This window comes from Elephantulus edwardii, unplaced genomic scaffold (genome assembly GCF_000299155.1).
Source record: "Elephantulus edwardii isolate Elephantulus edwardi_28Jun2011 unplaced genomic scaffold, EleEdw1.0 scaffold00223, whole genome shotgun sequence".
Taxonomy (NCBI): domain Eukaryota; kingdom Metazoa; phylum Chordata; class Mammalia; order Macroscelidea; family Macroscelididae; genus Elephantulus; species Elephantulus edwardii.
Window position 1 is genome coordinate 4,221,729 of NW_006399973.1, and position 9,755 is coordinate 4,231,483.

Genomic DNA, 9,755 nt, shown 5'->3' on the forward strand with positions numbered 1-9,755 from the left:
CAATTGAAATAGAGATGAAAATGAGGAAACAAATTGAGGGCATTGGAGGATGTTAAAAATATGTGTATATGTTAATGGAAGCAATGAAAATGAGGACTTCAATCAGCAAGAAAAGCATCAATGTAGCTCATTATTTTAGTTGTAGAATCAAAGGGTTGAGTCTAGTACAGTTTTAAGAAACACCTAGTTGTTTAAGTTCTTTATATCATAGACAGGAAAATGGAGACCTGTAGAGGGCCAGCAACTTGTTGAAGGCCACAGCACAAAGTAATACCAGAGCCAGGGCATTGCATGGGTACAGTGACCCCTCTAGAAGCCTCCTCCAGTCCAACAAGTCAACAAATAGACCCTCAGCATCTAGTCAAACCTCTCTTTTCCCAGTGAAGGAAGTGGACCCCAGTGAAGGATGGAACCCAGTCTCCACACCTCCCCCATGCACTGTTGTGAGGTTTATGTGAGGTGATGTCTATAAAGGGCTTATCACAATATCTGGCATGTGATAGGTACCTAATAAACCCTTGTTATTATTTCCATTGATCAGTAGAGTGACGTGAGAACAATGTTTACAGGAAATTATTTCTCCTCCAGGAGATTGAGTGGGCAGAGAAAAACTGGGCTTAGTTGACCAGCAAAGCAACACTGAAGTGTGGATGGGAGGATGGGACCACAGTGAAGATCCTGTAGAGGGGGAATGAGAGGAGTGAGAAAGACTGTGAGAGAGTTTTCCTATTGTTTGTAGACATGCAAGAACAGAATTAAAACTAACCTTTTGTTGAACATCTACTAGACACCAAACACTGGACTTTCAACATTATTTTATTCCATGTTCACAATTCTGAGGAGGCTGACACTGTTATCTCTATTTCACCAACAAGGAACTGGAAGTTAGGGGTTCAGGTTTAAGCCAGCTCTCTCCAGCCAGGACCCAGTGACCTTCCTTTAGCACCAGGTTAGTGACCAGTTGTCTGATGTTGCCAGGGCAGCATCCCCTCCGGCCCTCCCACGCCACATCACCTTCAGCAGCCTCCTTTTACTCCTAGGCTTTGGTCAGAAGTCTCATCTTGCTCCTCCTCATAATAACTTAAGTGATATTTTATTGTACATTTGGTGAAAGTTTGCTCAGCAAAGTAGGCTTCCCTTTAATACTTTCTGTACGTATTGTTCAGTGATATTGGCTGCTTTTTCCCCACAACATGTCAGCATTCTTATTATTTCTGTTCTGATTATTCCATTTCTTTAATCCAACTTCTCTCTTCTCCTTCCTTTCTCATCTTTGTTTAAGATAAACACTGTTTTGTCTCATATAGGTGACTTTTTTAGAAATGCTCACTACTCATTGGTGTTAGCTAATAACAGATTGTATTATAAAACAGACCCTAACTAAACTGCTTGCTATGCTTCTGAAAGCTGGACAATGACTAAGGATAACAGAAGAAGCATGCCTTTGAATTGTGGTTCTATAGAAGAGTATTGAACATACAATGAACTACCAAGAAAACAAATCTATCCTGGAGTGGGTGAAATCAAGTTTCTCCATCTCCCATACTTGGGCTTGTTGCCAGGAGAGATTAGTCCTAGGAGAAAGACACCATGCTTGTGAGGGTAGACGGGTCAGTGCAGGAGAGGAAGACTCGGCATGAGATTGATTGAACAGGAACTGTGGCAATGAGGTCAGATATTTCAGAGATGGTGAGGTTGGCTCAGGGGAGGGAAGAGTTCAGAGTTATTGCTCATAGGGTCTCTATGAGTCATGGTCAACTTGATGGCACATAATAATAACACAACAGCAATGTTGTGTAGTTTCACCAATCCAGCAATGCTGGTCATTTTTAATAATTTAAGGTTTTTACTGCAGTTTTCTCTCATCCTCTTGGACTGTCTGTTGTATCCCTAGCTGGGAAAGTTGATAATGGTAGGCAGATATCATTTAGTTCTTCTAGCCTTAGGCTAGATGAGGACATGATAATGTAGGTTACTAGTCCTATAGAAGAGTTTCTCCATTGAGTCTTTGGTTGCTTTCTTTATTCAATATTTATGTTGAGTGAATAATACAAGAAGCTGTGCTATGTGAAGAAGATTGTGAATTAGGATTAGAGGAAGACTCAAAATCTACAATATATAGATGACACGTCCTTGTTTGCAGAGAGTGAAAAAGATCTGAGGCACTTATTGAAGAAGATCAATGACCTTGAGTTGTGATGCTGGAGAAGATGGTATGTTGGACATACCATCAACTGCCAAGAGAAATAGCAAGTTTATCCTGTAGAGGGCAAAAGCAAGTGCTCCTTGGAGATAAGAATTTTGAAGCTTGGTCTCACATACTTTGGGCATATAGCCTGGAGGTACCAGTACTTAGAGAAGGACATTATGCTTAGAAGGGTAAAGAGAAAGAACAAGAGAGTAAGACTCCAAATGAGATGGATTGATACAATAATTGGGGCTATGCGGGTAGACGTGTCAGAAACAGTGAGGTTGATTAGGATAGGACAGAGTTCAGAGTATTGGGCACAGGGTCATTATGAGTCACAAGCGACTGATAGCACAAAACAACAACAAAGACATGAATTACACCTCTACATGGGGAAAAAAACCCAAACCAATCACAAAAATCCTCACTGCAAGACCAATAGGCAACATCATGATAGATGGAAAAGAAAATTGACATTGTCAAGAATTTACTTTTATTTGGATATATAATCAACATCCATAGTAGTAGCAGTTAAAGAATCAAAAGATGTGTTGCCTTGGACAATCTGCTATCAAGAAGATCTTTAAAGTGCTAAAGGGAAGATGTCACTATGAAGACGAGGGTGTGCTTGATCCAAGCGAAGATAATTTCAACTGGTTCCTATGCTTCGGAAAATTGGAGCAGGAATAAGGAAAACAAAAGAAAAATTGAAGCCTCTGAATTGTGGTGTTGGCAGAGAGTACTGAATAAACCACAGACTGCCAAATGAACCAACAAATCTATCCTTTCAAACAAAAATGCAATCAGAGTGATCCATAGAGGCAAGGATAGTGAGATTTCGTCTCACATACTTTGGCCACATGATCAGGAGGTGTCCAGCCTTGGGAGGAAAAAAGACATCATTCTTGCAAAAGTAGCGGGTCAGTGGAAGAGAATAAGACCTTCAATGAGATGGTTTGATCCAGTGCCTGCAACAACAGACTTGATCATTGTGGAGATTGTGAGATGGGCAAGGTTTCAAATTTGTAGTCAATTTAATGGGAATTAACAATAATAAGTTTTTTTACACCAAATGACTTGAAATCTAAAAAAGAAATGGTAAAGACGACAGTATCATGGCTCCTCCAGCTCCCGGCCCGGCCACCGGCGGCTCTGGGGAGGTGGACGAGCTGTTTGACGTGAAGAATGCCTTCTACATTGGCAGTTACTAGCGGTGCATCAACGAGGTGCAGCGAGTGAAGCCTTCGAGTCCAGAGAGGGACGTGGAGCGAGACGTCTTCCTGTACCGAGCATACCTCGCACAGAGGAAGTATGGCGTGGTGCTGGATGAAATCAAGCCCTCCTCCGTCCCAGAGCTGCAGGCTGTGTGCATGCTTGCCGAGTACCTTGCCAGCGAGAGCCAGAGGGACTCTGTGGTGGCACACCTGGACCGGGAGATAAGTCGTAACGTGGACGTGACCAACACCACCTTCCTGTTGATGGCCGCCTCCATCTACCTGCACGACGGGAACCCGGATGCCGCGCTGAGGGCCCTGCACCAGGGTGACAGCCTCGAGTGCTCGGCCATGGTAGTGCAGATCTTGCTGAAGCTGGACCGCCTGGACCTTGCCCGGAAGGAGCTGAAGAAGATGCAGGACCAGGACGAGGATGCCACCCTCACCCAGCTGGCCACTGCCTGGGTCAATCTGGCTGTGGGTGGTGACAAGCTGCAGGACGCATACTACGCCTTCCAGGAGCTGGCCGACAAGTGCTCGTCTACCCTGCTGCTGCTCAACGGCCAGGCCGCCTGCCACATGGCTCAGGGCCGCTGGGAAGACGCTGAGGGCACACTGCAGGAGGCACTCGATAAGGACAGTGGCCACCCAGAGACACTGATCAACTTCATTGTCCTGTCACAGCACCTGGGCAAGCCCCCTGAGGTGACCAACCGCTACCTGTCACAGCTTAAGGATTCCCACAGGTCCCATCCATTCATAAAGGAGTACCAGGCCAAGGAGAATGACTTTGACCGGCTGGTCCTGCCGTAGGCTCCCAGCACATGAGGCTAGCCTGACCCTGACCACATCCATGCGTCCATCCCACCAGCACCCACCACTTCTCGGCCAGACCCTGGAAGCCTGGTGCCAGTACCCCCATCTCCCACCAACAAAAAGGGGCACTACCCGCCCTCCCCCACCCCAAAAAAAATACTTGAAATCAAGAGTTGTTTCTTACTTGCCACCTCGGACCATTTCTGATCTTGCTGCCTTCTGAACACTATGATTTATTGTACTACCAGAAAGCCTTTTCCTTAAAACTAAGGCTTTATGCCTCTGATTTCAGTCTTTCACCTCCTGTTTTGTCTGTGAAACTTAACCTAAGCTTTCCACTCTCCTAAAGAGGCTGTGTGTGGACAAAGGCTTTGATTAGCAGTGTCTCTATTGTGTTTGCTAGGCCCCAAGGATGGAACTGGAAGTTTAAGTGCTTTGGATAAGCCAGTTCTCTCTTACCTTTAGTTTCCTTGTCCGCAAAATGTGATGAGTGGCCTTTAGAGAGGTCCAGGTATAAAACAAGCTCATAATTCTCTCCTTGACATATTCACCTAGCCCCTCACTCATGCTCTTATCCCAGCGTAATATGTACCCCCATTGCCAAAATGCAGAATAGCAATGATGTCAGTTTGAAGATTAAAGTATGCCTAATTCAGGCCATGGTCTTCTCAATCACCTGATATTCATCAGGTAGCTAGACAATTAAAAAGAATGACAGAAGAAGACTTGACACCTTTGAGTTGTGGTGCTGGAGAATGGTGCTGAATATCCCATGGATTGCCAAAAGAACAAACAGATATGTCTTGGAGAAAGAGGCAAAAAACTTTGCTTCTTGGAGGCAAATATGACAAAGCTTTGTCTTTCATACAATGGACGTATAGCTAGATGAGGCTATTCTTTGGAAAGGGACATCATGCTTGGAAAGCTGAATGGTCAGCAAAAGAGAGGAAGCTCCATACAAGATGAATTGACATAATGACATCAGCAATGGCCTCTAGTGAGACAGAGATGAAGAGGATGGCACAGGATAAGACAGGGTTCAGGTCAGCTGTTCATAGAGTCCCTGTAAGTTGTTCTCAATTTGACGGCACCCAACAACAACACCAACAACTGAGGCAGAAAGAATAGAAAATATAAAAACTTTAACTCACCTTTGAATAACTAAATACAGAAATAGATTAAAAGGGAAATGGAGTGAAGTGGAGAGAAGTCACAGTCAATCCCAGACACTTGACCAATAGTGGGGAACACCCTGCAGCCACAATGCACTGAGCTCCTACGGCAGCCCATTCCCCGAGCAGTGGTGCAAGGAGGTCAGGGATTTAGAAGGGGAAAGAGGAGAGAGGAGAAAATCCCTAAAAGGAGGAGGCGGGAGACCCCAGGAGGGATGCTTGTCCTTTCTCTAGGTTCTAGGTTACTTATCTGTACAACCTAGGGACAGACACTATGGTATAGTGGATCTGTTGTTCAACATAGCTTTCCTAGGACCTTGCCATTGATTTTGCCACATGGCTGGGGGGTGGGGGAGGGGGAGCATGCAAATAGGAGATGTTAGGAGTCTACCCAGAAGGGGATTGGCAAGTTTCAATATTCCATCAAGTTTAAATTAAGCAAGATAGCAGAAGAAATAGTGAATCTTATTACCAGCAAGAAGAAGCAGCAAATTCACTGCATGTTCTTTGATGCCAGAGATGACGGAGCCAGTCAGACCTCCAGGAGAGCAGCAGCAACCACAACAGAAAACCAGAAACCTGATGTGAGACAAAGCAGACCTTGGGACTGCTGCTTCACGGGGGGCCTCTGCTTGAGCTTGCTGGAGGACTTGGAAGGACAGGGAGAGGACCTTAATTGGCAGAACTAACCAAGCTTTGTAACATAGGCCTAAAGCTGTAAAGCCGAAGGCTGAAGGACCTGTGAGCTTGCTTCAGAAGCTGTCCTCACTGAGAAATTGTGTCCTGTTGCCAACCTGAATTGTTATCTGTTAACTTCTTTATGAAACTCATACTCGTAGCTTCCTGCAGAGCTAATTCAACAGATTCTGGGCCCTGGTAGTAGGATTGCTGTTGGAATTAGTAGAACTAGGCAAGGAAGCACTGGCGACATGTCTGACCTCACAGGAATTAGTTTTGTGTTGTGGACATTGTTGATGGAGGCAGTTTCCCCCTGTGACATTAGCAGAGGTCAGGCTCAGCCCTCCTCTTTCAGTGCTTGCTCTTTTTACAGCACGCTGGATGTGGCTTTTCTTCCAAATAGAAAAACCTCAATTCAAACGGGCTTAAACAACCAAAGTATATTAGCTGTGTTATTCTCCATGTGGCTCTTGTTCAAATTATTTCCTAATAAAACATTAATGTTGCTAGAGTTATTGTTGTTGCTGTTAGGTGCCGTCAAACCAAGCACGCTCATGGTGACCTTATGAACAACAGATCTGAGTCCTGTCCTATCTTGTGCCATCCTCACAATCTCTGATGCACTCAAACCTATTGCTGTAGTCAATGTATTAATTCACCTTGTTGAGGGTCTTCCTCTCCTTTCCCATCCTTCCACCTTCCCAAGCGTGATGTCCTTCTCCAAGGAAAAGCCTTTCCCAGCAACATGCCCAGAGTATGTCAAAGTTGTGTCAGCTTTGCTTCCAAGGAGCACTCTGGCTGCATCTTCTCCAAGACATACCTGTTTGTTCTTTTAGCACACCATGGCATATTCAGTATTCTCCTCCAACACCACAGTTCAAAGGCATCAATTTTTCTTCTGTCATCCTTATTCATTGTCCAGCTCTCAGAGTTTTTAGGCAAGGGGGAAAAAAAAGGCACCCAAATTTAAAAAGAAGATGTAAGATTACCTCTATTCACAAATGACATGGTCTTATGTATAAAAGCCATAAAAATCAGCACACACAAAAACACACACATGTGCACACAACTGCTAATAAATGCTAATAAATAAATTCAACAAAGTTGATTAATACAAAGTAAAAGCAAAAAAATCCATTTCCTTTCTAAACACTTGTCACTGTTGTTGTGATGGTTGTTGTTGTTCTTATTACATATTATCAAGTCGGAACTGACTCACAGCTGACCCTCCAGTGGGTTGTCAGACACAGTAAATCACACAGGAGGAGATTACCCATATTTCTCCCACAGAGCAGCGTACAGTGTACCTTGAGATTGGCGGCTGTAAAAGGAGCAGATGCAATGTGAAGGTGGTCAAGTCTGACTTCTGGTTGCATCATAAAGGGGAACTGTCCACAACAATAATATTTATAGTACTAAACAATTAGTTACATAGTCAGACATGCTACTCCACACACTCTTGTGCCTATTGTAAATGTTCATTGTAAATTAACTCACAGTTGTGGAGTTTATTAGGGAAATAGATTGAGGGGGGAAGTTAGGCACAGTATATCATACAATGCAAGTCCAGGTTTAGTTTAGCAGTCTCAAGTCAGCTTAACAAGGTACAATTCTTCAGTTAGTTTAGACAGCTTCTAAGTCAACAAGTGAAAGCCTAGCTTCCATTCAGAAGCACAAATAAACCTCTTATTTCCTCAATTAGTCCAGCAAACTTTATCTCAGGGCAGTTACAAGTCAGTGTTTCATTCAATCATCCAACAAACAAATCCTTTAACTATGGGCCCATCTCCAAGGTTCTTCTGGTTCTATTTTAACAGTTACTTCACAGAAATGCCACAGTCTCTTCACCCTCTATTACCAGCTCTTGCAGTGTTTTCACATTTTCCCATAGTGTCGAAAGTGTTCTCTCTTATGTTAATCCCACAGCTGTTGATGATTTGCAAGCCCATGTGTCTACAGTTAAGGTGGCTGGAAACCACGCCCCCCCCCAGTGAGGTCTAATGCAATGGATAGAAAAGCCAATTTTCAAGAGTTCTGACACCACAGGAACACAAATCCTTACCACTAAGCTACCAGAGCTTCCTTTCTAAACATAAACAATGAACAATTTGAAAAGGAAAGTAAGTAATTTCATTTATAATAGCATAAAAACCTTAAAAAGAATAAATACTTTGGAATTTGTTGAATCAAGGAGGCACAAGATAGAGAATAAAACAGTGCAGAAATAAAGAATTTCTAAGTCAGTGAAAAAGCATCCTGTGTTTATGGTTTGGAAGATGTGATATTGTTAAGATCGTACTACTATCCAAAATGATATACAGATTCAATTAAATCCCAATGGAGTTTTGTAAGGAGATTGAAAAGCTCATTCTAAAAACCGAGCTCTTCAAGGAACTCTAGATAACAAAAATGATCTTGCAAATGAAGAATAAAGTTCAAGAATTTACATGGCTCAATTTTAAAGCTACAATAATCAAAACAGTATGGTATCAGTGTGAAGATATACATAAAGACTAATGGAATAAAATTTAGGAACTGACTCAATGGGAAATTATGTAAAGATTCCTTAAAAGAAGAAAGTAGCCAGTCAAGTGATACATATTGTTCTGTGTATATCTTAACAACAAATAAGTTATTAAAATAAAACTAAAACAAATAAAAAAAGACAATTGACAATCCAAAAAGAAATCTTTCCACATATATAGTCACTTGATTTTTTTTTTTACAAAAGTGCCAAAACCATGCAATGAATTTGTGATAAGGAGTTGCACTGCCAAATCAAAAGCACATGGTTCTAATCCACCAGCTGCTTTGGGAGAGAAGGATGGCCATCTCTTCCCATGCAATTTACTGCCTCTGAAAACCCACTGGAGAATCAGTTATGATCAGTTCCAGTCCAATAGCACATAACAACAAGAAGAACATAAAGACCTATTCTCTCAACTGTGACCTGAGGAGAGACTTTGTTCCTGCTGGTGAGAAACTTGGACCATGTGTTGATCTCACAGAGATGAGATCTCTGTCCAACAACAGATGTAATTCTGCGATCAGGGAGAGACTGGAGCAGAGCAGATCACAGGAGTAGGAGTTACACTCTGGTGGAGAAAGACATGTTCATAAAGAACCATGACACAAAGCAGCGTGAATGGAGGAGAGAGAGACACTAAGTGGTCTCAGAGTTCAAAAGAGAGAGACAACAACAAGATAAAGGTAAATAATCCAATCGAAAAATGGGCACAGGATATGAACAGACACTTCACCAAAGAAGACATCAGATGGCCAACAAGCACATGAAGAAATGTTCAAAATCTGTAGCTCTAAGAGAGATGCAAATAAACAAAACAAAACTATGAGATATCATCTCACCCCAGTAAGAACAGCCAAATTTAACAAAACAGCAAGCAACAAATGCTGGGGAGGTTGTGGAGAAACTGGAACCCTTAGTCACTGTTGGTGGAAGTGTAAAATGGTGCAACCCCTGTGAAAGGTGGTGTGGCACTTTCTCAAAAAGCTGCAAATTGAGATACCATTTGACCCAGCAATTCCACTACTGGGAATATACCCTAAAGAGACCATGACCGATATCCAAACAGATATATGCATACCCATGTTTATCGCAGCTTTGTTCACAATAGCAAGGAGTTGGAAACAACCTAAGTGCCCATCAACAAATGAATGGATAGAGAA

The 9,755-nt window shown here is 42.7% G+C and overlaps 1 pseudogene; it reads left to right on the top strand.

Annotated features, from left to right (window-relative positions):
- The first annotated feature begins 3,303 nt into the window (after positions 1 to 3,303).
- LOC102871564 lies at positions 3,304 to 4,230 on the top strand (annotated as a pseudogene).
- The last annotated feature ends 5,525 nt before the right edge of the window (positions 4,231 to 9,755 follow it).